We start from the raw sequence: 27092 nt of genomic DNA, 5'->3' as shown, positions 1-27092 counted from the left end.
GTCAAAGTGTGTGTGCATTATCATAAATATTGTCAGTTGTCTCCCAAAGATGATATAGAAATTTACATTGCCTTCCACAATGCGTGCAAATTCCTGTTTTCTCAGATCCTACCCAAACAGTGTAGAAACATAACATTTTATATTTGCCAGTCTTATTGGTAAAATTAGAGTTGTTTACATTTTAGTTTACTTATGATAAGTGAAGTTGAACTTTTTCATTCGTTTGAAAGCTATTATTTTAGTAAACTCTCTGATCAGTTTTATTTAATGCAGGACTTCTCAGAGCCTTTAATGGTCATTTATTTTATGACTCTCCAAGAAACAGCATTCAGCATTTCCCAGTTTTTTTATCCTTATAACTTTATTTATTTATTTTTATTTTTAAAAATATTTTATTTATTTATTTTTAGAGAAGGAAGGGAGGGAGAAAGAGAGAGAGAGAGAAACATCAATGTGCGGTTGCTGGGGGCCATGGCCTGCAACCCAGGCATGTGCCCTGACTGGGAATCGAACCTGCGACACTTTGGTTCGCAGCCTGCACTCAATCCACTGAGCTATGCCAGCCAGGGCATAACTTTATTTTAAAAATAGATCTTTTGATTAAATATGTCTCTGTAAAACTTTTTTTGAGAATTGCCAAACCCAAGACACCAATCTAAGATTGACTTGTGAAAGGATTTTGTGAAATTTCCAAGGAATGCATAAGTGACTTATCAATTACTTGGAGGCATGCTTAGCAGGTAGAAGAACCCCTGACCTATGGTGAGAAAGAAGATTGATCAGACCTGAGTTTTATAGATCCTTATCGCTCTTCCACCAAATGCACTAATCGGGATTCTTTTTCTTCCTTTTTTATTCCAAAGGGGTGACATTGGTTGATAAGAGAATATAGGTTTTGAGGGTACATTTCTGTGACATAAGACCTTCACATTGTACCGTGTGCTCACCACCGAAAGTCGAGTTCTTTTCCTCACAGGTGACTGAAACCCAACCAGCTCCACCTAGGTTAAGTAAAAAAAGAAGAAACTTTATTTGCTCATACAAAACTCTGCAAAGGTCTGCGATTCCACTGTGCCTCACATTTAGGTGGAGCCAAGAACTCAGACTCTGCGAGGTTTTTCTCTCCTGCTCTCTCGCTCACTCACTCACTCACTCACTCACTCACTCAATGACTTCCCCTGTTTCTCTCTTCAGTTTTATTTTTCTCACTTGAGCCCCTAGCTGCTCCTACCCCTGGAATTTTACTACACCACTTCACTAACACCTTAACTCCCAACAATGGCTTAACTAACATTCAACACCTAAACACTTGCTCTTGGGCCCCAGGTTCAGAAGTACCGGGGAGAGCTGGACAATTGCCCACCCCTGAGCCGAACAGCGGTGCAAATAAACCGTGAGGAGACCACGCACCCATTAGTACCACCTGGTGCCAATAGGCAGGAACTTCGCCCAGAAAAAGAACAAAGGAAGGTTCTCTGTCACCAATACCTGACATGATGTCCTCCATGTCAGCAAAACAGAGCAAGAAACATCCCTGAAGAATATAATCATCATTAACTAAGTGACACTGGCACTTTAATATGTTTAAAAGAATTTAACATTCAGTGTGTTGTGCAGCTTGTACAGATTTGCCAATGATAAAAGCAGCATCAGACACTGGAAAAAGGCTCTTGATTGAATGGATTTATTTATTTGTTTTTTAAGATTTTATTTATCTATTTTTGGAGAGAGGGGAAGGGAGAGAGAGAGAGGGAGAGAAACATTGATGTGTGAGAGAGACATCAATTATCAATCAGAGAGCGTTGCCTCTCACATGTCCCTAACTGGGGACCTGGCCTGCAACCCAGGCATGTGCCCTGACTGGGAATCAAACCAGTGACCTTTCGGTTCGCAGGCCAGCACTCAGTCCACTGAGCCACACCAGCCAGAACAATCGACTGTATTTAGACAGGTGAAACAACAAATATCAAAAGGATTGCCAGCTGTGGTCCTGGGTCAGAATGTAGATTCATAAGCCTTGTGAGATATGAGAAACTAAGTCTTTTCTTCATATTCGAGTGACTAGAATGGTACTGAGTGGAAGAAACTGGACTACTCAGCATCATAGTTTGAACATTTATGAATTATATGAGTTTTCTATTTGCTGCTCTAGCAAGTTACCACAAACTTAGTGGCTCAAAGAACACAAATGTATTATCTTACAGTTCTGGAGGTAAGCAGTCCAAAATGGGTCTCAGGGCGTCCAGTCTAAGGGTTGGCAGGGCTGCATTCCCTCTGGAGGCTCTAGGGGAGAACTGATTCCTTGCCTTTTCTGGTTTCTAGAAGCTGCCCACATTCCTTGGCTCGTGGATTCTCCTCCATCTTCAAAGCCAGCACAGCCGCTCCAGCCTTTCTCACATCACGTCACAACAACTCACTCTGTCATCACCTTCTTTTTCGGACTCTTTCTCCCCTTCTGCTTCCCTCTTCCATTGTTAAGGACCTTTGTGATTACGTTGGGCTCACATGGCATGGATAATCCAGTATAACTTCCCTGTGCTGAACTGGGCATATTAGCAGTCCCAATTCCATCTGTAATTTTAATTCCCCTTTGCCATGTAGTGTACCAGGTTCAGTGGTTCCAGGGATCACGATCTGGACATACTGAACGATGCATTATTCTGCCTGCCACTCACCTTTTAAACCTAAGTCCACACTGATGACTCAGACCTTTAATCTTTGCCTTTTGGCACTAGAGTTTAAAATCAAACCTCACACACACACACACACACAAAACCATCACCGACTTCCTTCACAATCAGTCATGCCTCAACCCCCTGCAATCTGGCTTCTTTCTCAGAAATCTAATAAAACTGTACCCATAAATGTCATCTATGAACTCAATTTGCCAAGCGCAAGAACCTTTTTCCTTGTCATTCTACTTGATGCTATCAATCCATTTTTCCTTCCCCACTTCAGTGTCCCAGCAATAGTGTGCTTTTCCCCTCAATTCTCAGGCCCACCTTCTCAACACTCTTTGTCTGCCCTTCACTCTCCTTCCACCTCCTAACTGTGGCAGCCTCCACTGTTCTCACCTCCATTCTCCTCTTGGATCCCTGACTCGCATTCATGGACTCACCCATCCTCATGAGTTCAGAGACCACTTTCTAAGCAAATAAGCCTCATTTACAGCTTCAGTCCTGACCTCCCGCTAGGCCTGCTGGATGCTCCCATATGCATGGCTAACCATCAGTTCAACCATGCTATGTCTAAAACAAAACTTATTATTTCTCTCCTAGACTGGCTCTTCTTTCTGCCTTCTCTCTCCTTTACCCGCCTCCCTCCCCAGTATGTAACTGATCACCCAATTCTGGCAGTTCTTCTTTCAAAATAACTCGTACAAGTCCTGGCTCCCTCCTGGAGAGCTATGGTTCTAGTTCTTCATCTAGTTCTTCTATCATGCATCCCTACTGGGCTTTCCTCATTGACAAAAGTGGGCAGTGCAAGTTTTGATTTGTGGTTTCATTATACACTAAATTTTAAATTCATGAAAAATTTTCCTAAGTAACAAATTTTTTATACATTGTCTTGGGAAGAAGGTTTATTATTCTCATTTGGTAGTAAAAAGATATTGTAAAAGGTTACATATTAGATATTTTTTAGATCAACAGATTGGGGGTCATATTGTTTCCCCCCCCAAAACATTACTGGCACAGGTTTTCCAATTTTGTAAACATCTGCCCAATCCAAACTGACCCCTGGCTCAAAGTGAACTCCCGGCAGGAAAGATGAGATCTGTTTCCCTCCATGCTGTGTAAGGACCCGGTACCTGCCCTACAGGTCATGCCCACCCGCTCTGCCACACCCACCCCAGTCTTCCAGCCTAGTGACCGTGCCAAGCCCAGTGAAGTGTTCCTTTCTTTCTGCTCATTTTCTCCACCGCATTGCCAGAACGCCTTCCAAGCACCACCACCACCATCGAATCTGCCTTCTGACCCACCAGGCAGGAACACGCCAGTAGTTTCGGTCAGAAACTGGAAACTAGGCTGCCCCTGAAGAGTGCCTGAGGTTTTAATGTGATCTCTTTCAGTTGGTCTTTTGATGCTATCATATTTAACATCTGCCTCTCTTTTATAGCCCTAAAAAGAAAATCATGTGACTCTTGGCATCTTTTAATTCCTAAATGATATGTCTAATAGATGATGTAATTTCATGTCTATGCCCCTCCTTCCTGACACCATCCCTGACCCTTATCCCTCCTATAAGCAAGGAGGTCAAACAGGGTGGTCAGGGCCTGGTGCAAAGCGAAAACATAGGACCATTTTTCACAAACTTTTAAGAATTCCAAAGGATACCACGCCACTCTTCATGGGAAGTCCAGCTGTGCGACCACCTTGTCTGGGCCAGGTGAGGCTTCTTTTTCTCACAGCCGTGTTATTTGGTGCTGTGTGCCCTGCTCCACTTACCTTGAAGGGGCAAGCATGGGCCCCCAAATCAACTCCGATACTTTACTGTCCACTGCCCCGTCTCTCCCTCCAGTTGCTTCCTCTGTTCCCCCAGAGAATCTTCCCAAGCTCAGTGTGAACAAATGCAACCCTGTGGTGTTTACCCCATCTTGCAGAGTCTCTCACCCAGTTACACTTTGCCTAGCCTTACACAACAAAATCATGGGGGGAAAAATCACGATACTTCAATTCATCTGCTCCCAGAAGCTCTCTCTCGCAGGCTGACTGTTGAATTAACAGAAGTTGCCTGTCTCTCTGTGATGCATATTCTTTTGCTGCTGTTTCATCACAGTCAACTCCTTTGTGCTAGTTGTTTTTAATTAAATATTGCTGGCGTAGCTGCCAAAAGACCAACAGCAACATTGAGACATAATTTTTCAGCCAGCAACAAAGGGCTCAGAGGAAGGGAAGACAGACAATCAGGGGAAAAGAAGGGCCTGTGGATAGACTTGCCACCACTTCAAGAATAAGTCTGAGTCAGAGCAGACAATCACAAGAGTGTTAACTGGGGCACTGACAGCACAAGTCTCCTTCCATACTAATTCACAAAGATGTTTATGTCCCACTTACCATTGAAACATTTACTTATATTTTGGGCTTTCAGACCTATGACCTAGTTTTCAGTTTACCTTTTTACGTGGTGTAGAGCTTCCATGTTCAAAAGCACAGAGCCATTCCATTGTACTCCAGGCAGGAGTGGTCTTCAGGACCTGTCCTGAGTAAGAGTCAGGAGCAATAGAAAGACTTCTCTCTTCTTCTCTCACCTCCTCCCCATCCCTCCCACACGTCCCCTCGCCTCTACTGACTGACCTAGAATTCTCCAATCAGCTCTTCACCCTTGCATGACCACATGGGTTTGCCTTGAGTTGAAATTGAAATATCACAAAGAAGAGGTACACATTAAGTTTTACTAGTCGTTTGATTTTTGCTAAAAATTAGTTGATTAACTCTGTTTTCCACTTTCCTTGAGCAAGTTTTAAGAAAAGGGGAAAGAGCAAAAGGGTCATGGGCACTGAGGAGGTATAAGGGTCATGGGAAAATCTCCAGTCCAGATGCCTACATCACAATGTGGCCAAAATCAAGGTCTTGGACATTGCTATTTCCAGTTCTGCCACACCCCTTAGCTCCACGTGGTATCCAAGGGACAAGCAGCTCTCCGCTCCATATCACTATGAAAAAAGAGGAAGACAGAGTAAATGGATTGCAAGCAGAAAGCTAAAAAGTCAACCCAATGATCTGAGGTGAGGCGCTGTTCTTTAAGTTTACCCTTACTTTTTCAATAGTCAATAACCTACGCAAGTTCATGTTTCAAGTGGGGTTTTCACCAGAATTACAGGAGACAATTGATGAACAACAAATACACAGTGATTTGTGGAGCAAGATGGGGAAGGAAGAAGTAACCCTACATCCAGCATTTTGGGATCTTGAGTCTAATTTTTGATGAAAACTTGGCCCAGAGATCTCTGAAATGTGGATGAAAAAAATAGCCATATCAAGACAGCAAGCAGTTTTCCATCCTACAAGCAAGGAGGTCAAACAGGTTGGTCAGGACCAGCTACCTAGTGTGCAGGGCCCCATGCAAAGTGAAAACACAGGGCCATTTTTCCCAAGCATTTAAGAATTCTGAAATGGCGACAAGCAGAGCAGTGATGAAGCACCCCATCTAAGCACAGGGCCTTGTGGACCTGCACAAATCACAGGTGATGGAGCCATCTATGGGGCCATTTAGTTATTCAAACGTGGAGCATAGAACCTTTTCTAACATGGAGACGATGGAGGCTCCAAGGAGCTAAACTGCTCTGTTTAAGAGCAGTTTTCATGAAGGCAGGAGTCTGGACTGCTTGACTCACTACCAAATCACCCAGAGTGCAGAGTAGGTCCTCAGTACGTATTTGTCGGGAGGAAAAATAAATGAACAAATGTAACATAATCTGTATGCAATAGGCAGCTGCATCCTTACAGACTTTACTGTTTGCTTTTAATTTTTCTACGTAGGAGACTGACCTGTAAGTGCAGGTAAACTGGTGCCTGTGCTTATGAAGATATGAGTATTCTTTATGGAGCATTTAGTCAGGAAAACCAAGGAGTCATTTGCATTAAAGGGTTTGAGAAAATGTAAGCATAGACGGTGCTCTGGAGTCAGGAGGACCAGAGCAGTCCCATTTGGAAGCAGGCCCTTCTTATCACTCATGAAAGAAACCCAGATGCATTCTCTCACCTCAGCTCTTGGAAGCAGTGGAGCATGTAATGGGACATGAGCAGCACAGCAGTGTGCTTAAGACCATGGCTGCTGAACTCAGACTAGCTTCACTGTTGCTTTACTTGGCATGTTACTTAATCTTTCTGTGCCTCAGTTTTTTTGTCTGTAGGAAACGGAGGGATAGCACAGTACTCACCTCACAGGACCATTTAAACTCAAAGGATCAAATGAGTTATATATGTCAAGTCCTTAGAATAGTGTCTACAACATAATAAGTGCTATCCAAGAGTATTTGCTGCTTATCATGATGCTTTTTGGAAGGACACTATTGTCCAGGGCAATTATGAAGCCCTTTCATGCACCCTTCCAGACAGTAAACAACGATGAAGGGAATGGGAACAGAAGAGGAGGAACAGGCTGGACGCTGCCAAAAGGCAAGTGTGCAACCCCGTTTGTCCCACATTCCTTAGCCAGAGAAGAGCTCTTTACTTGGTAGGGAAATAGTGGGGGGTGGGGGAAGGGCAGACAGCAAGCACAGGAATTTGTGTGGTGTGACCTGCGTGTTTAGACTGGAGGCACAGTAGGAATCAACACTCCTTGATAGTTGTGAGCAAGGGCTCTGGGCCATGGGGAGGAAGGTGGGCAGAGGTGCAAGAGGGTATAGGGGGATAAATGACAATGAGAAAAAATACAATAAAAAATGAACTATTCAAAAAATGGTCCTGGAATCAGACTGTCTGGGTTCAAGTCCTAGCCTACGATGGGGTCAAAGCTAATCTAATTGTTACTAGAATCCTGAGTAATCATCTTTCTTCTAAAATCCCAACATTGAACCAGAATTGATATTCTAAGTTTCCTGAGCTCCCACAGAGGACCAAATCTGTGTCTGGGTAACCGGAAGGCCTGACAGCCCAAATGGCACCTATGTGTGAACCAGGAAAAGTCTTTATTTCCTGAGTCCCACAAAGCTCAGGCTGACCTTTACCCCAGTTCACCCCCTTTGCCAGGAGCCCTTGTTCGGGACATAAACCTTAACACATACTCAGAGCCCGGTTAACAAACTTAGTTACTAGGTTAGTCTAAGAAAAAAAAACAGCTTGGAAGAGAACATGTCGTTTAGTTAAAAAATAAAGTCAATACATTTCACATAAATATGTTTACACTCAGCCATCCGACAGCTGGATGGCCTGGAATGAGCTTCCTCCCGTTCCCCATCTGGCAAACTCCTACTCGTCTTTCCGGACTCAGCGCGAATGCCACTTCCTCTAGGAAGCCTGCAAGGACTCCCCTAGAAAAAGTCTCTGGGTTCTCATACATTGTGCTCATATCTCTTATATAGTATTTTTGCTGTTTCAAATTTTTGGTTTTTCCCTACATGGTTTTCTGTCTAAAATATAACTTTCTTGAAGGCAGGCAAAATGACCTGCGATGTCTATTTCTGGGGCACCTTAGCAGAGTACTTCACTAAATGAGTGATTAAATCAATGAACAAGCTGCCTGACCCTAGACAACTCACACAGCCTCTCTGGCACTGCTTTTTCTCCGTCTGTAAAAGAAAGGCATCAGTTGGTGTTCTCAAATTCCCATCCAGGCTGAACGCTCCTTGAATGGATAGTATTCAGTCACACATACCCACCCAGGCCTTTCCCAGAGGCAGAGTTGACAGGCTTACCTCTGAGAGTCTGCCATGTCCCCTTCGTACCTTCTCCACTCACCTGATTTCCCCACACATCTCAGGTACGACTCTTCTACGGGCCCTTGCACGCGGGTACTTGTCAACAGTGTCAAGGTTAAGAGCACAGAGCGTGGAGACAGACTATCTGAGTTCAAATACTGGCTCCAGCACTTATTACCTATGTGACCTTGGGAATGCCATTTAACCTATCAATTGCCTAATTTTAAATGAGGATGATAATAGTCAAAAGGGTCGATCGGAGTGGATGCCAGTGGTAAACAACCAGCACAGCTATACTGAATGTACGTATGGCCCCTCCACGGCCTATGTCCCTCCTTCCAGGGCTGAGCCTTGTTGCAATAGTTGATTGTTATTTTGAAAATGGGTAAAATAAAGACTTAGTAAAAGATACTCCCCTCTAGGTATTTTCAGTTAGGCAAAGGGAGTGGGGCAATTCAGGCTGTTAAAGTCTAGGCCCCAGAAGGCTCCCCTCAAGACAGGTTTCCAAGCTTGGTTGCTCCCATTTTGGCAATAATAAAACTGGCACTTCAGAACTTACTCCCTCTGATCTGTGAACAGAACATATATCTTCTTATTATCAGAAAGTAATATTAGATGCTTTCTCAAGATTTATAGTTGTCTGATCATATCCACAACTTGATACTGTCATTGTGACAGTATGGATGGACCCAAGTGAATATCATGCTACGTGAAATAGTCAGGCAGAAAAGTTAACCACCGTATGATTTCACTCATATGGGGGTTGTAAAACAGAGAGCAATTAATGAACAGACAAGAAAAACAATCAGAAACTCCTCACACAGAAAGCAGCGTGGTGGTTCTAGAGTGAAGTGGGGTGGGAGGGCAGTAAAGGGTAAAGGGGGCCAGATACCTGGTGATGGAACACGATTTGACTTTGGGTGGTGGACATACAATGCAACATACAGATCACATATCGTAGAAATGTACCCTTGAAACCTATATAATCTTATTAGCCAATGCCACCCCAATACATTTAATAAAAAAGAAACTATTATTTTTAATAATACTACTTAATATTAAAATAACACTTTATACTTTTTCCTATAAATTATTTCATAAGATTCTCAGAAGTCTGTGAAATGAGTAGAGTAGATATTATATGTCCCATTAGAAAGTGATCACTAATCTATTGAATGGGGGTGCGTCTAACCCAGATTTTTGACGATTCTTTGGAAACCTACATAGACATTAATGAACTGTAGTATTCTCTGGGAATGTAAAAGAGTAACTCAGATTTTCTTCACAAATTTCCTGGAATCTAATTGTAAATCTTGGATGATTTTAGAGTTTAGGTATAATAATATACACTAAATGGATCTGTAGGTTAGAAAATGCTGCTGTCACAAATAACATATTACTTCACTTACTCCAAGAATATAAGGTAACTTTTGTAATTCACAGAGCAAGGTAGAAATCAAGACATACCAGGTACACAGATCAGGTATAACATAATGTAGCAGCATCCCTCTGAAATACAAAGCTATTACAAGAGTCATAGATTATCTCTTCTACATGGAAATAAGTGTGATGTTTGGTCACAAATTAGAATTCCACCTGACAGAATGCACAGTGCAGAATAAATCATCGGTACTCAGGCAATTCACGGTTACACTCCCAATGCTCTCTTACTGTTCATTATAGTAATATAGCCTTGACTTTTAAGGGACTGCTCAACAACAGTTAAAGCCGATGCCTTAAAAATGGGGGTTTGAGATCTGTGGAATAGATACAAATATACAATAGCTGGATCTTCTGTCTTGAATTCTAGAAAAGCATTTCTCTGTTGGTAATCTTATTTGAAAAGTTCAGAGGAAAAGGATTGTATCATCCCATTGCTAAACACAATTCCTGTGAAGCTTTCTTATTCCTGAGAGCAAGTGAGGTAAGCAATCTTTTTTATTGAACAGAATGATGCAGTAATGTTTTGGAAAAATTACAGGGAGTAAGCAGATGGGAAATGGGAGAAAAGCTACACGGGTAAGGAAAATCATGAGTTTTTACCACATAGCTATAAAATATAAAGGAGAATTCTCTCTGGAACCCCATGGGTCGCTTGATTTAACAACAGTGATTTATTTTTATTCAGTAAGGGTTCTAAACTTCGGGAGTACAGGGAGTTTTATGACATATGGCCCTCAGCACCAGCTGTGACAGAGAAAAAGGGCTGTTGATAGAATAATTCTGACTAAGATAATGAGATCCTTAGCTGGCGGCCTCTAATAGCCTCACAGGAAGTTTTAGGATGGAAGTCAGCCAACAAGCCCATCTTCATTTGCCCTTTTCTTTCAGTTGGCACAAATAGTAGACACTTATTTATTTCTCTGAAAAATTAATTTCTTTAAAAAATTGTAATGGAGTCATTTCACATGATAGCCCAGCCCATATTTCAAACTAGGTAAAAGCTTTAAAATAACTTCCTATCTTACTGACTTATCCCATCCCATCCTTGTCCTCATTATGTCATCCTGGGCATCATGTCATGACTACTGAAGGCGGAGGGACTGATCAACAATTGGAACCATTTGAGATGGGAGTGCAAGAAGGAAACGACCCACAAGTCTGGATTCACGTGGAGGAGGGTCTTGTATGGCAGATTAGGAATCGGCAATAGCAAGCCACAGATGATTTCTAGTTATGGGGTGCTATAGATTGAATCTTTGTGTCCCCACAAATTTGTATGTTGAAATCTTAATCCCCAGTGTGATGGTGTTGCAAGGTAGAGCTTTCGAGGAGTGATTAGGTCATCATGTGGTTCAAGTCTTCACGGATGGGATTAACGCCCTTATGAGATAGATGAAGAAAGCCCTTCTGCTCCTTCTGCCGTGTGAGGTTACAGAGGAAAAACAGCCATCCGTGAGAAAGTGGGTCCTCCTCAGACGCCAAATCTACCAACACTATGATCTTGGATGTCCCCGCCTCTAGAACTGTGAGAAATAAATGTCTGTAGTTTGTAAATTATCTAGTTTATGGTATTTTTGTTCTAGCAGCCCGAGTGGACTGAGACAGGGTATGTGGCATAATCAGATTTGTGCTTCAAAAAATCACTTGGGTGACAATATGGAGGACAGACTAGAAGGCAAGGACAATGTGATATCACGTGGAAAGTTCTAGATATAGACTGAGGGGAGAAATGCTGAAAGCCTGAATTAGGACAGTGGTTGTAGGGATAGAGAGAAGAAAACACCTAGTCATCGGGTCTTATTCATCCTTTCTCTGAAATAGCCCCATCACTTTAGTCCAATGTCCCTTAGAGAACTTTGTTTTCTTCCAGTGCAGGATGCAGTCCAGGATCGTGTGCTGAATTTGGTTACGTCTCTTTAGACTCCTATAATCTGGAATAGTTTATCAGCTTTTTGTCATCTTTCACGACATTGACATTTTTGAAAAGTACAGGTCAGTTCTTTTATAGTCTGTTCCTTCATTTCGGTTTGTCTAATGTTTTCTCATGATTATATTTAGGTGATGTATTTCCAGCTGGAATACCACATAAGCAGTTTTATGCCCTTCTGGAGGTCACATCTGGAGGCCACATCTGGAGGCCACATGATGTCCTCCTGATCCTCGTTGGTATGTTAATCTCAATCACTGGGGCAGGATGTTGCCTGGTGTCCTCATTGTATTCTTACTATTTCCCCCTTTGTGATCAATAAGCAATTGGTGGGAAAATACTGTAAGACCATATCAATGTTCTGCTCTTGAGCAAACTTTCCTCCTTGGATTGAACATTCTCCAGGTAATGCTCTGATTCTTATTCAGATTAATCTTTACCATGATGATTCCAAATGGCAATTTTTCCAGAACTCCACTTCTTAGTGGACACATCACTGGCTGAAATAAAAGATTATTTATCCTAGTCTAGGTGTGGTTTTATGACTCTCATAGAAGTATTCTGTGGGACCTCCAAGAAGTTTTCTTAAAAGCACAAGGGAAGGGGCTGGTACTTATCTCCCTCCCAACTCTTTTGTACTGCCTACAACACAAACATAATAGCTGGAGGTCTGGCAGCCAAATTAGACTGCCTCAGACCCTGCAAATGAAATCCTCAAACAGAGGATGGGGGAGCAGAAGATAGAAACTTGGGTCCCTGTTGACAAAATGAAGTTTCCACACCAGCCCTGGACTGCCTATGTCCAGACTTCTATCTTGTCAGAGCCACAATTTGAGGGGTCCCTATTAGAGATGAACAGAAATTTCTAGCTAGCTACATACACAGTAACTGAATCCTTGAGAAAGCGTGGACAGCCTCCTAGGAAGAACATGGATAAGATAAGACAGAAGATCTAAAGAGTAGAGCCTTGAGGAACACTGAAAATTCCTGGGTCCAAAAGTAGCCAGTGTAGAAATCCGCGAAAAATCAATACCAGGACAGAGTGGTGCCTCTGAAATCGAGGAAAGAAAGAGATTGAAGGTAGAATGGAATGAATAGTTCAAATATCATAAGAAAGTCCAATGAAAGAAGGACCAAAGAGCCTCCATTAAATTTAGCCATTAGGAATTTTATTAAAATGTAGGAGAAAACCCAGGCTGCAGCAAGTTAAGGACCAAACAGGAGATGTCACACACACGTTAAGTTTAAATGACTCCTCTGTAAAGCTTGCTGAAAAAGGAAAGGAACATGGTTAGGCTATAACTAACTCTCAGGCTATCTATTGAAGACAGAGACACATCATCTTATTCCCCTTGGTTCTCCAGCAATCAGCGCATGCTTGGTACGTCATATTAGCTGAATGCACACCACACAGAAAGAGTCCCTTTCCTCAGAGACCTCCCACTCAAATAAATAAATAAATGGAGTAGGATGGGTGTTGCAGGGTTTTTTTTAATGATGAGATGTATTTTTTCATGCTTATTGTATTAGACACACAGTTCTGACTTTTGACATTATACACGCAGTCACGCAGCAGCCACACGTGTCCCCTTCCCCTACCCACAGTCCTTGGCAACCGCCAATCTTATTTCTGTCCCCATAAATGGACTTTTTCAGAATGTCATGTAAATGGAATTGAACAGAAGCCTTTGTGTCTAGCTTATTTTACTTAGTATAATGCTTTGAGATTCGTCTATGTTTTTGTATGCCTTAGTCCATTCATTTTTATTGGTGGGTAGTATAGTCCTTTGTGTAGCTATATTACAATTTGTTCATCGAGTCCTCAGTTCATGGATATTGGTTACTTCCAGGTCTGGCAATTATAAATACAAATGCTATGAACATTTCCATATGAATCTTTGTGTAGATATCTGTTTCATTTCTCTTGGTAAATGCTTGGCAGTGGGATTGCTGGATGTAAGTTTAACTTCATAAGAAACTGCCAGCCTTTTGCTAAGTGGCTACCATTCTGCATCCCAACCATGTGTGAGAGTTCCTGCTGCTCTGCATCTCCTTCAGCACTTGGTGTTGTCGGTTGTTAAAAGCTTAGTCATTCTGATACTTGTATCTCATCTGGGTTTTTAATTTACATTTTCCATTGTATTTGCATTCTGTAATTATGTTGAGCATTTTTACATGTGTTTATTTGCCATTCATACTCTTCTTTGGGTGCCTGTTCAAATATTTTGCTAATTTTATTTTTTCCAGCTTAATTTATATATAACTGACAAAAACTTGTATAAGTTTAAGGTGTACAACACATTGTTTTGATACACTGATATATTACAAAATGATTACCACGGTAGTATTAGCTAACACCTTCATCACCTCACATTACCATTTTTTAAACTACTCTCTAAGCCATTTTCAAGTATATAGTACAGTATAGTTAACTATAAGTACCAAGCTGTACATTAGATTCCAAGAATCTAATTCACCTTATAACTGGAAGCGTGTACCCTTTCATCAACATCCCCTTATTGCCCCCATCCCCTAGCCCCTGGTAAGCACCATTCCACTGTCTGTTTCTATGAGTTTGACATCTTTAGATTCTACATATAAAGTGCATCATAAAGGATTTGTCTTCATTGGTCTAACTCACTTCACCTAGCATAATGCCCTCAAGGTTATCCATGTTATTGCAATGGCAGGATTTCTTTCTTTCTCATGGCTAAATAATATTCCATTGTATGTATATATATACCAAATCTTATCCATTCATCCATTGACAGATACTCAGGTGGTTTCCATACCTTGGCTACTGTAATAATGCTGCAATGAACATGCAGGTGCACCTATCTCTTCGAGATCCTGATTTCGCTTTTGAGGGATCTATATCCAGAAGTGGGATCATTAAACATACATGGTAGTTTAACTTTTTGAAGAGTCTCCATACAGTTTTCCACAGTGTTTACATTCCCACCAACAGTGCACGAGGGTTTCCTTTTCTCTGGATCCTTGGTGCTTCTTCTCTTTTAGATGAGAACCATTCTGACAAGTGTGAAGTGATATCTCGGGGTTGTTTTGAACTGATTTTCCCGATGATTAGTGATGTTGGGCACCTTTTCATGGACCTGTTGGACATTTATTTGTATATCATCTTTGGAAATATGTGTATTTGGTACCTTTGCCAATTTTTTAAATCGGATTGTTTGTTTTTGCTTTTGAGTTGTATGACTTCTCAATATATATATTAATAAAAATATATTTTTATTAATCCCTTATCAGATATATGATTTTCAAATATTTTCTCCCTTTGGTAGGCTATTTTTCACTTTCTTGATGGTTTCTTTTCCTGTACAGAAGCTTTTTAGTTTGACATGGTCTCATTTATTCATTGTTGTTTTTGTTTCTTGTACTTTTAGTATCATACCACCCCACCAAAAATGTTGCCAAGACCAATGTCAAGAAATTTTTCCCTACATTTTTTTCTAGGGGATTTGTGGTTTAAGGTTTTATATTTAAGTCTTTAATCCATTTTGAGTTAATTTTTGTGTGTGGTTTAAGATACGGGTACATTTTCATTCTTTTAAATGTGGTTACCCAGTAGTCTTGTATCAATTGTTTGAACAATTATTTGAATACTTTATTGAATTTTACACTTATTTTATTAAAAGAGTGAAAATATAAAATAAGAATGTAATGTAGTCCCTGTCCAGTGTGGCTCAGTTGGTTGCAGTGTTGTCCCATAAACCGAAAAGTCACGGGTTCAATTCCTGGTTAGGGCACCTGCCTGGGTTGCAAATTCGATCAGGTCAGGGTGTGTGCAAGAGGCAACCAGCTGATGTTTCTCATATTGGTGTTTCTTTCCTTGTCTCTCTTCTTCCCTTCCTCTCTGTCTAATATCAATGGACATGTCCTCAGGTGAGGATAAAAAAAAAAGTACTTTTAATATTTCTTGTAATACTGGTTTGGTGGTAATGAACCTCTTTAGCTTTTTCTTCTCTGGGTCTTAATCCTTTACCCTTAGCAGAAATCTAATGCTGCTGTCCCTCTCTGTACATTTCTAAGTTTTCCTCTCCATTCCAAACTGCAGATTCCCGCCTTCAACTCTTCCCATCAGCTGTGCTCTCCTTTCTTTCCCCTAATAAGTGGCTAAATGTGTAGATTATATTTCTTCCCAAAGGGATACTAAATGATTTTAAACAAAAAGAGCAGGAATGTAGCCAACATAAAGACATAAGATTTTGAAATAAAAATAACTCACGTGTTGGCAGGTGCCCTCCGTTTCTTCATATTTTATTACAGGTGGGTTATTTCTTGCTCGTACTCTCTAAACTGTAAGAACTATTACAATTGCTCTGCTTGGCAGTCCTGGGAATCTCGTTATAAGCACCCAATGTAATATTAACAAAATTTATTGAATAGTGCAGACAGAGGACCTAAATGTCACTCAAATGTCTGCCCTTTGCATAACAATCAACATAGTAGAACTCTGCTCATTTTAGACTTAGTGGAGAGAAAAATCTAAATTAATGAAAAGTCTGAATTAGAGCCTTTTAAAAAGCTAAAATTTTGTATTACTTTTAGATACCTAGAGCAACTGGAACGGCCAAGGGAGGTGGGTGGGGGGTGTTCCTCCGAAGCCTATTTGCCTACTTTAACAATAATAACACTTTGGGTAGTTAGTAAGAGCTATTTACATATAAATAACAAATGCACTCATCTCTTCTAAAAACATTTCTTCTTCTAACCTTCACAACCAATCATTTGAGGGACTAATTTGGTCTTTTTAGATAGCATTGAGAGTTATTCCTTCCAAGAATGGTTTCATTAGAGATTTACATCTTATTTTACTCTTGATAATTAGGGTTACATTCCTGACAAAATTAGAAAGAGTTAGAGAGGGATATATTGTATGTGATTTTTTTTTTTAGAGAGAGAGGAAGGCAGGCATAGAAGGGGGAGAGAAATATCGATCAGTTGCCTCTTGAATGCACCCTGATCCAGGACCTGGGTGCCACTTGTACACAGCCCCTCGACCAGGGACCTGGGATACGGGCCATACCTGCAACCTAGGCATGTGCCCTGACCAGGAATGGAATTGGCGACCTTTTGCTTTGCAAGACAAAACTGAGCAACTGAGCCACACCTGTCAAGGCATGTATGTGATTTTGACTGTGAGGGGTAAGTCAAACCTTGTCTTAGACTACAGTAACCCTTTTAATTTACTACAATAAATCTATTCACTTTAAATTTAACCATACATAATTGGGGCAAAAGTAGGTTTACAGTTGTGAGTACTCAAAACAAAGTTTATCCTTGTATTATTATTTATGAATCATTGTATTATTTTCCATACAAACAACTGTGGACCTATTTTTGCCTTACCTTGTATTACCCCAGACTCAGAGTTAGAAAAACAAATCAGGATTATCCTGAGCACTGTATACTGAACATTTGTGGATTTTGAAATATTTATATAGCACTTAACTGATGTCTCTCCTCCCCACAAGAATCGTAGGGATAAAGTAAAGAAAGAGTAGAGTGCCATACAAAACCTGCAAGATTTAGAATAAAATGACTTGAGCTTTTTATCTGGAGCACAAAGCACCATGGCTTTGGATAAGTCATGTAACTTCTCTGAGCTTGTTTTCCAGCTATAAATGACACAAGTAACATCAGAGCATTATTTTGAGCATTAAATTCAATCACACATTAGAAAATGTTTGAAAACTGTTTAGTACCATTCAAATGCTAGACCAAAAATGGAGAAACATTTGATTTGCATTTTATTGTTTTAAAAATAAAACTGTTCTTGTCTTGGCCTAGGATAAAAATGTCCTCCAACACTTGCCATCTTCTGAAAAACTAATAATAAATGCTTCCATCCATGGCTGACTCATAACTATTTCATACTTTTGTAAAGAGAAAGGAACATGATAGAAATAGTGATTTCAGGCAAATTGTACAGTCATCCCTACATTTATGACAACTTTTTGGTCAGGAAAGCATCCCTGTGTAGATGCAGTGTGGAGTTTAAAGTGGTTTTTCACTGAAACATTAACAACAACTTTTAGCTATGCTGTTAAAAATGAACTTGCATTGTTTGGTTTAACACAAACTACAGTTTTACAAAGATAATTGAGTAATAGGATCTGAGAGATGACCCGAAAGAATTAAAGGGAAGACCTGCCTTTAATATTTTTTGGTGTTTGTGCATGAATGAAAACCAAGACAGGGACTACTGACTAGTCTAGACGGTGATCGGAAATATCACCAACGAGCAGTTTGTTTATTGTTAGCAGGACTGTAAGTGCTGAATAGAGAAAAACAAAGAGGAAATATGAGCATCTAAAAACACATCATCTATCAAAGATCAGAAACTCAGAAGTTTCCCTCTGGTTAAAATGTCAGTCACTTCCTCCCTGCCAAAATCTCCCGAGAGCCCGCTGCCTGCAGACTGGAAGGGCATTCCTTCAGGAGTAGGGGCCCTGCACTGCTCTCTTCCCAGCTGACTTGACCAGGGGCAGCTCTTGGCTCAAAACAGGTCAGTCATATTCTCAGACACATAGACGCTGAATGGGAAGGTGTTGGCACTAAAGATGCGAGGTCATGAAGAGTTGTTGCCAAAATCGGCAGCATGGCAGTCCAAAGCCATGAGCAAGCCAGTGTGAGGAGGGAAAAGAAACTAGAAACCCAGCAGAGACGCAGAATAACCTGAGGAGCAGAATATGGAAGAGATATGAAATTAGGACAAAGTGCGATTAGGAAACCAAGAAACTGGAGAGAAAGAGGGAAAGACAGAATGAGGAAGAGAGAGGCTGTCTCACCATGCATACTTTCTCCAGTTGGGTTCTGTGTGATGTCTTAAAAGAAATCCCCTTTCCTTTGCTCTGCTGGCTCTAGTGTGATTTTTCGTTCCTCAGAACCAAGGGATGTTTTCGTCAGACCTTTCCCTGATCAGATGAGAGCCAAAAGTAAAATGTAAACAAGAAAGATATTTGAACAGTCAATTCGCATTTCTAAAAACTCTATACCAAAGCCCGTGTGACACTAAAACTCTTTCATGGCTTATTTAATTTCTTTATAACAACTATATTGAGCTATAATTCGTGTGCCATAAAACTCACCCTTCTTTAATTTCCTGTTTACTTTTCATTTTTCAATCTCATCAAGCTTCCAGATTTAGTGTCCCAGTCGGTCCACAGGCAGCCTTAATAACAAAGAGAGAATGGCTAGTAGAAGCAAGCCAACTACGGCAGTAAAAAATGACAGTTGACAGCCTAGCAGCAAAGGAGGAAACAGAAAAACTAAAAATAGGAGAACAATAATTCCAAGGAAAGGGGAAAAAAAAAGAGCAATCCGAGGCCATGTACAATATTTTCGCTAGGCTTTTTTGTTCTGAGGAACAGCTCAAGTTACATCTAATATTAGAGGAAAGAGTTCTAAGGAAAGAGAAAAAAAAAACCCCCAAACTCAAGGCTCCCAGCCCTACAGGGCCTCGTGGGGACCACTGAAGGCCAAATCACCAAGCCTCAGGAAGCACAGGGAGCCAGACCTGGGGAAGGCTGGACCCAGGACGCCAGCGTGCCTCCCAGGAGTCCCCTAGTCGTCACCTAGTAATCAGTGTATTTATGGTTTATTGACGCAATCCAGCTCTCCCCTGGCTGCACTGAGCACTGTCTTTGGGCCTCTCTGACTGCCCCTAACTGGCTTCCTCGTCCTTTCTTGAGAATTTGCCAGCTTTTGACCTGTCTCCACATGCAGACTTATTTTTGTTTGTTTGTTTGGTTTTGGTTTCTTGTTTGTTTGTTTGTTTTTTCACGGCAGGGTGCCTTCACATTGTTTAGAACTCCATAGTCTTTGTGTGGGACCTGAACTTGGCATCTCCGCCACGCCCATCACCCTGCCACACCCTCTGCTCCTTTTCCTAGCCTGCCACACTGAGGCGGGTGTCGGCTACTCCTCTCCACCTCACAGCCTCTCCTCATTGTCATCATCTGCCTTCTCCTCACTCCTGTGTGTTCTGCCCCCTGGGTACTCTCCGTACACACTTTTAACTCCCACTGCTAACCAGTAATTCCCAGTTCAAATCCCCCAAAGGGAGAATCTGGATCATAGAGCCCATTTTTGGCTCAACTTTTCCCGCTGGTTCTCGTTGTCAACCACTGGCCAGCTCAGAGCTTGGCTGCTTAGGTGAGGTGCTCTTTCCACACCATCGGCTGTGGCTGAGATGCTTCACGTCCCACCTAGAGCAGAGCCCAGCTTCAGGGCTAATGCCTCAGGAGGGACCATCAGCAGTGCAGTTGCCTTTAGAAGGGGCTGGGGTGAGGAGAACCCCAAGTGCAGCCTAACTCTACACCTTAAAAAGTCTGAGAGAACTGGGCTCCATGCAGCCTCCCTCTCCCCCACAAATTAATGTCCATGCTGCTAACATGCAGGCTTTAAGAAAAAGTGAAATTCTGTTCAGTGACCTCTAAGGAAGCAGTGATGTCTATACTATCCTTTGAAATAATTTCCATTAGAAATTATAAAGCCAAAATAATGGAAGGTACTAAATGAGTACTCAGATATTTGAGAAACCTTAGATTTTTAAAACTCGTTTTCCTTTGAATTAAGAATTAGTCCTACTACGTTGTTAAGAACAGAAGCCCTGTCTTGGATGGTGTGGCTTGGTGGACTGAGTGCCGTTTGGATTCCCGGTCAGGGCACAGGCCTGGGTTGCAGGCCAGGTCCCCGGCTGGGGGTGCACCCGAGGCAACTGATCAATGTATTTTCCGCACATCAGTGTTTCCCTCTCTTTGTCCCTTCCTTCCCCTCTTTCTAAAAATAAATAAATAAAACATTTTTTAAAAAAGAACAGAAGCCCTGAAAGCTTTCTAATTCTAGCTCTGCCCCTTTACCAGCTAGTACATTCTCTAGTAATTCAGTGCCTCAATTTCCTCATCTGCAAAATGCAGTAGCAAAGATCTTGGAGGGTCATCAGGTTAAATGAAACAATCCAAATAAAACATTCAGAATGAGTACCTGATACAGGGTAGTGCTGGAAGTTGTTCATTATTATTATTATTGCTGCTATAGTTCTGGTGTTACATAAAAAGGGAGCTACGTACATGTACATTAGTAGAGTTTTTATGATTGTTAAGACTTCCTGATTTATATATAAGCATTTTCTTTTCTTCGTCATTTTGTTCTGGCTGTGTCACACGTAAAATGTATTGCATTTCCATGTGAAACAAAGCGCTGTAATCAGTTTGCTATTCCGTATAACGACAGTGTTTTGTTTGGGGGGACCTGAGTTTATTTTAACCCTACTGCTGGCCTGTCTGTCCATTAGCTTATCTTAGTGCCTAGACTGGAAGGCAACACATGCATGACAATCTTCAGAGCAGGCTCCAATGCAGACAGTTGTCAACTTGAAAGTAAACACCTTTGAAAAACAACAAAGGCTACAGCTGATGCCAAAGGATTTATCTAAAGGCAGTCTTTCTTTGGAGTCCCTGGCCAATTCTAGGATGACTTCCTGCCTGGAAACTAGACAGAAAAGTGCCGGAATGTGTGCATGCCAAAAACGCTGGGGCTTGAAAGGAGTGGGACTTAGTAGTGAAACCACTGGCATCAGCTAGGGAGCTTTAGAAAACACTTTGGTGCTGGCCCCACCTTGGGCGGGTTCAATTCTAAACTTCAGTGGTGGGGTGGGGGAGGGAGAGGACAAACAGCTCTATTTTTTAAAGCCCCTCAAATACTTACAAGGTGCAGCCAGGGGTGAGAACCCCTCTGTTTCAGGGTTTCCTCTAATTTGTTTCTGCCACAGAGCAGGGCCTCCTCAGAAGACAGGTTTCCAGGCAAGAACAGAAGAAAGGGGAAAAGAAGACATTGCCCAAGAAGCTGCTCATCACAGCAGCCTCCACAGGAGTTGGCCAGGCCCTACCTTCTGCTTAGCACAGTGCAGAAACTGAGCGGGAAGAGGAAAGAACCTTATGGTTAGCACTGCCTGCCTGCACAGAGCTTTCAGCACAGTTAGGAAGGCAACATTAGCACACAAGGAATGGCGGCAGAACCGGGAGGCATTATGTTGCGGCTGTGATTAAAGGGTGTGCTGGGAGAGCCTAGCCAAGGGTGAGCTGAAGGTTGACATGGAGGAGATGGAACCTCCTGATGATGCATAAGATTTGGGGACAAAGGGAGAGTCAGGAAAGCAGTCACAAGGACAGTGAACAGAATGAGCTCAGTCATAGAAAGGGCATGGGGTGGCCCAAGTACTAATGAGTCCACTCTAGGTAGGATGCAGAACATCCTTGGGCAGTGGTAGGAAACACTTGAATGATTTAAGTAGAGTGGAGCCAAATGATAAAGGGTTGATGTTCTAGCCTGAGAAATGTAGACATCACACATTAGCAAACAGGAAGCTGCTGTGGGGTCTTGAGTAATGATCACAATTTTTCAAGCAATGTAACGGAAAGTTGGAGGAGACCAGAGGAAGAAAGACTGGGTAATGTAGATTGTTACAACAATGCCAACATAGAAAATTATATATATGAAGGCCTCTGTGGTCACAGTAGAAACAAAGAAACAGAGTAAATTCTAGAAATAGGTTTACATTCCTTTTGTGAGTGCTTATTTTTATTTTGATTTTTATCGGGCTAATAATACATGCACATTGCAAAATCTGAGAACTCACAGAAAAGAAAAAGAAAAAAAATATCAGGCATAATCTCTCTAAACTCAAGAAGCCACTGTTTTGACATATTTCTTTGTAGTTTTTCATATATTTCATGCAATTGTGATCTCACTGCCTTACAAAATCTCTTACAAAATTGCCCAAGCAATTTTGTAACATGTCTTTAATGTAATAGTGCGAGGATCTTCCCATGTCATTAATGGCTCTAAGCTTAATTTTTGTACTGTGTGGCCTTAGTGGGCATGGATGCATTGTGATTTGCTTGTAGGGCAACAGCCTTCAAAATGCCTTCAATTCTTCTCCCGTTAGAACAACGTTGTGTAGAAGCATCTCTCTATGCATTAGACTTTGTCCATCTTGATGGGTTTATCCATAAGATCAGTTCCTAGACGTGGCATAAAGATTTTTCTTTTATTTTAAAGCTCTTGCTACTTACTGAGAAGTTGCTTTCCAAAAGGATTGGCTACTTGGCGCTCCTGCCAACAGATTATAGCATTAGCGGTTTCACTGTGAATCTCTTTGCTAATTTGCTGGAGTAAAATATAAAATCTAATTTGTATATTTGTATTTGTGAAGTTGAACTTTCTATTTGCTTGTCAGTCACTTGTGTTTCCTATGAGTGGTCTGTTCATTCTCTTTTTCCTTAAAAGAAATAGTAAGAGGGAGCACATTTTAAGACTTACCAATATATTAAAGATGAAAAAGAGAAAAGATCCAAAGTTGTCATGTTCTTGGCAAAAATAAACAAGACAAAGGGGGAAAAAGAGCAATACATGTGGCAGAAAAGAGGTTACTTTCCATAAACTATAAAGCGCTTAAACCAAGCAATAGGTCAATAACCTAACAGAAAAGTGGATAACAGACAAGAACATGTAGTTCTAGGAAAGGAAATGCCAGTGCATTATAAGCACAAACAGATACTCAACTTCACAATAAAATATGCAAGTTGAAATGAAAATGAGATAGCATTTTTATTTAAGTTTTGCAGATGTTCAATAACAGACTTTGTCACGAGTGTGTTGGGAAACAGGCACTCATCCACTTTCATAGGCTGTTAATTTATGTGATCGCTTTGGGGGATAAATGGACAACTGATATCAATATGGAAAATGGGCATACCCTTTGACCCAACAATTCCACTGTAAGGAATTTATCCTACAAATAATTTGCAATATGTATGCAATAGTATATAACCCAGATAATAATTGTAAATTTGGTGGTAGGAGCATAATATTGGAAACAATGTAAGGTACATGAATTTATTTGGTTATTTAAGTAATATATGATGCATCTGTACAGTTGAATATCATTCATCCATTATAAAGAACTGTATTCCTTGGTAGATATTGATACACCATTTCTCTAAGATATATTGTTGAGTAAATAAGCAAGTCTCAGAGACTGCCACTTGTGAAAGGGGCGGGATGGGGAGGATATGTATACATTTGCTTGTGTTCACACAAACTTATTTGGGATTGATACAGTTGATGCTGACAACAATGGTTACCTGGGGGAGGGGTGGTGAAGGTATGGGAACTGAGCAAGAGAGGTAAAAGGAGAGTTTTCACACTATTTTTTGTTCCTTTTGAATGTTGTATCATACAACTGCAGTGGGAAAATGTGAGTGTTGAGAGCATGGTGATGGCTTTCTCCATGGTGTGAAATCAAGGTTCAGAAAGGCAGCTGCTTGGCTTCTCTCCGAGTTGTGATTCCGATCAAGCTGCATCAGTTAACATCCTCCCCCCCAACCCTCTCTCCTCCCCAATGTAAGAACAAAATGGTTGAGCCTATGAACGTTGACTTTCCTGTTAAACCACCAGCACCTAGCCCAGATGGGAGGTGCTTCCTAAATACGTCTTGGACTGCCAGGATTCTCATCTAAAGAATAGAAAAATGGAGGAGCCACAGAGAGAAACAGACAGGTCAATGTGCAAGGCAGACTCAGAGACAAAGGCATTTAGGAGTGAAAAGAAGGTTCTTTCCAAGAATGTTGCAAAAAAGTCAGACTCCAGAAGGACAGGCTCAGAGCCAGCCTGCCCTTCCCACCCCAGCGTGCCTGCATCCGTGTGGCGAGGGCTGTGGAGAGACAAAGCTGGAGAGGTGGGCAGGGCCCAGTTGCTAAGCACCCACACCTGGAACACCAGGCAGAGGAGTGAGAAGAAAGTGGGAAGTTAGAGAAAAGCTGAAAGCGCAAACCTGTTGTTCAGACTACTTTGGCTTCGGGAGACAGAGATCTAAACCAAACAGGGAATGTGCTGGCTTGTGTAACTGGAAAGTCCAGACATTCAACCATATCATCAGGATAGTCTTTCTCCTTCTCCACCCCTACACACAATTTTTTTGTGCTGGCTTCACTCTCTTACAGAATCTTTCCACATGCTGGCTTCTAGCAACTCCAGCTTTATGATGAACAAATAGGTGGCCCCAGCAGCTCCTCATAGTTCCACTAAAAATTGCAGAACTGATTCTTATTGTACAATTTGGGTCACATGACTGTCCCTGAAATAATCACTGTTCAAAATACTGGTAGGCTAGGCATGGGTCACACGATCACCCGTAAAGGGAGGGGTAGTCCCCCAAAGGAATCAGAATGCTGTTTCTGAACACAATGATGCTGAACAGGTAAAAAGTCCACTCTAAGCAAAAACAAGAGATCAAAAGAACATCGTTTCTTTTTTTGAAATAAAAACTTGAAAGAATTTTGGAGGACGGAAAAGTTAAGATGCTAGAGAAGGCGGCGGAGATTGTGGGAGCAAAACCCTGGAAGAAACAGGAGGGGATGGTGCTTGGGGGGAAACACGTGTGGCTGAGGATAACTAAGGATTCCCATGGGGCTGGGACAATCTTTGGGGGGCCTTCTAACCCAGCTCCCCAACCCCAACCCCCTTATCTTGTGCAAGCTCCCCTCCCTCTCGACACACACACACCAGTTAGGTTCCCTTAAACAGGAGCATTAGAAACCCCCTTGAATGTATTCCGTATGGATACTTCATGATTCTGGACAGTATTTAACTTTATTGTCATACGGATTTGATGCTTTAAAATGTCTGTTTTCCACTGAGCTGAAATCTAGCTCTCAGCTTGCCCTCCAGATGAACAAATCTCAAGGCTACTGCTCCGTTGGGCGATCCTTTAAGTATTGGAAGACACGTCATTCCTGCCCCAGTATTTTCTATTTCGGCCAGCCCAGCAAGTACTTTTGACTACATACGAGGTGACATGGTTTCCCGATTTTTCTACAGCCTAATTGTCTTTCTCTGGATTCATGCTTATTTGTATGTGTCTCTCTTTAACAGGGGCTTAAGTATGAGCCTCCAGATGAGGCCTGACCACCGCTGAGTTCAGTGGGACCAACTTTTGTTTTGCCTCCCTTTATCTGTACACTATACTAATGCAATTGAAGATTTCATTGGCTTTTTCTTTTTTTCAACAATATATCACAACTCACACTCATTTAGAGCTTGTTAGCAGCAAAATCTCCAGGTCATTTTTCTCTTGAATGGTTGCCAAGTCAGGCCTTTTGTTATTATGAAAGTGGCTTTTGATTTTTTTTGTTTGTGGTGGGTTGTTGTTTTTTTTTAAGCCAAGAGAATGGAGCTTTCTTATTTTTTCTTCTAAATCTCTTTTTGTTGTTTCTTTTAGACCCATCCTGTTACTGGTCCTGCCAAAATGTGACCCTTTATAACCAGGGTGTATAAGGCCTGTAGACCCTGCTGCAAAAGAAGGGGGCACTCTGGCATTCCCTTAACCCCACTAGTCTTTTGGCTTATGCATGGGCCGGATTCCTGGATAATCTGGTTTCTATTTCTTGCTAATGCCTTGGTCAGCCTTTCAAGCCCATAGCTCTGTGTGTGTGTGTGTGTGTGTGTGTGTGTGTGTGTGTGTGTGATGTGATGAGCTTTGCCCTGTGGTTTCAGGTCAGTCACTGCCAACCTTTGCCCCCACTTTAGTTTTCTGTCAGCCCTTCTGGATGAGTGGACACTTGGTGCCAGCAAGCCTTTCCACCCCTCTCCCATGGCCAATGAAAGGTGAGTAGCCAGGACAGCTCCAGCAGGATTTGGAATCAGTCTCATCTGGCCTGTGCTTTAGAGCAGAGTCCTACAGTCAGAGACCTAACTAACCAGCACCATGTAGCCCAGGGGTCTGTGAGCCTGTCATCTAAGTCCCAGATTCCTAGATGCCCTACCCCCCAACATTCTTTATGGAACTGAAACCTTCTGTACTTTAACCGTGTCATGTGGGGTGGGGGCGGTCCTGATTCTTTTATGACCCCCTCATCTGGTTCATAGAAGACCCTTTTCATGGGGCCATCCATCTGCTTCCAGAATTTCTAAGGGCCTCTCTGATCGAAGATTTGCATACCCACTTGCTATCTTAAGAAACAAATACCTAGGAGTCTTCTCCTACACATCACTCCAGGTTCCTTAGACAAAACCCTTTTCATGCAAGCACACTCCAGAGTAAAGTACAATTCACTTTATCCTTTGAACTTGATGATTTTGACTGCAGACCTCCCCCTGATAGGGGCTGCTTCTTTTACTTCAATTCGTCTCCATTGCTCTCTCAGCCCCAATACCACCCTCCCGTCCACGTGAGCCTGCGTCCCCACCAGGAGTTCCCAGGTGCTCAAGGCTCTCGGAAAGTGCCAGCTATGATAATTAAAGAAAATGTGCAGCTGGGCCTCTGAGGATGTGGTCAAA

Source organism: Phyllostomus hastatus, unplaced genomic scaffold (assembly GCF_019186645.2).
Source record: "Phyllostomus hastatus isolate PE091 unplaced genomic scaffold, TTU_PhHast_1.1 phas_scaffold_21, whole genome shotgun sequence".
NCBI lineage: Eukaryota > Metazoa > Chordata > Mammalia > Chiroptera > Phyllostomidae > Phyllostomus > Phyllostomus hastatus.
Note: the sequence above shows the minus strand (reverse complement) of the source record.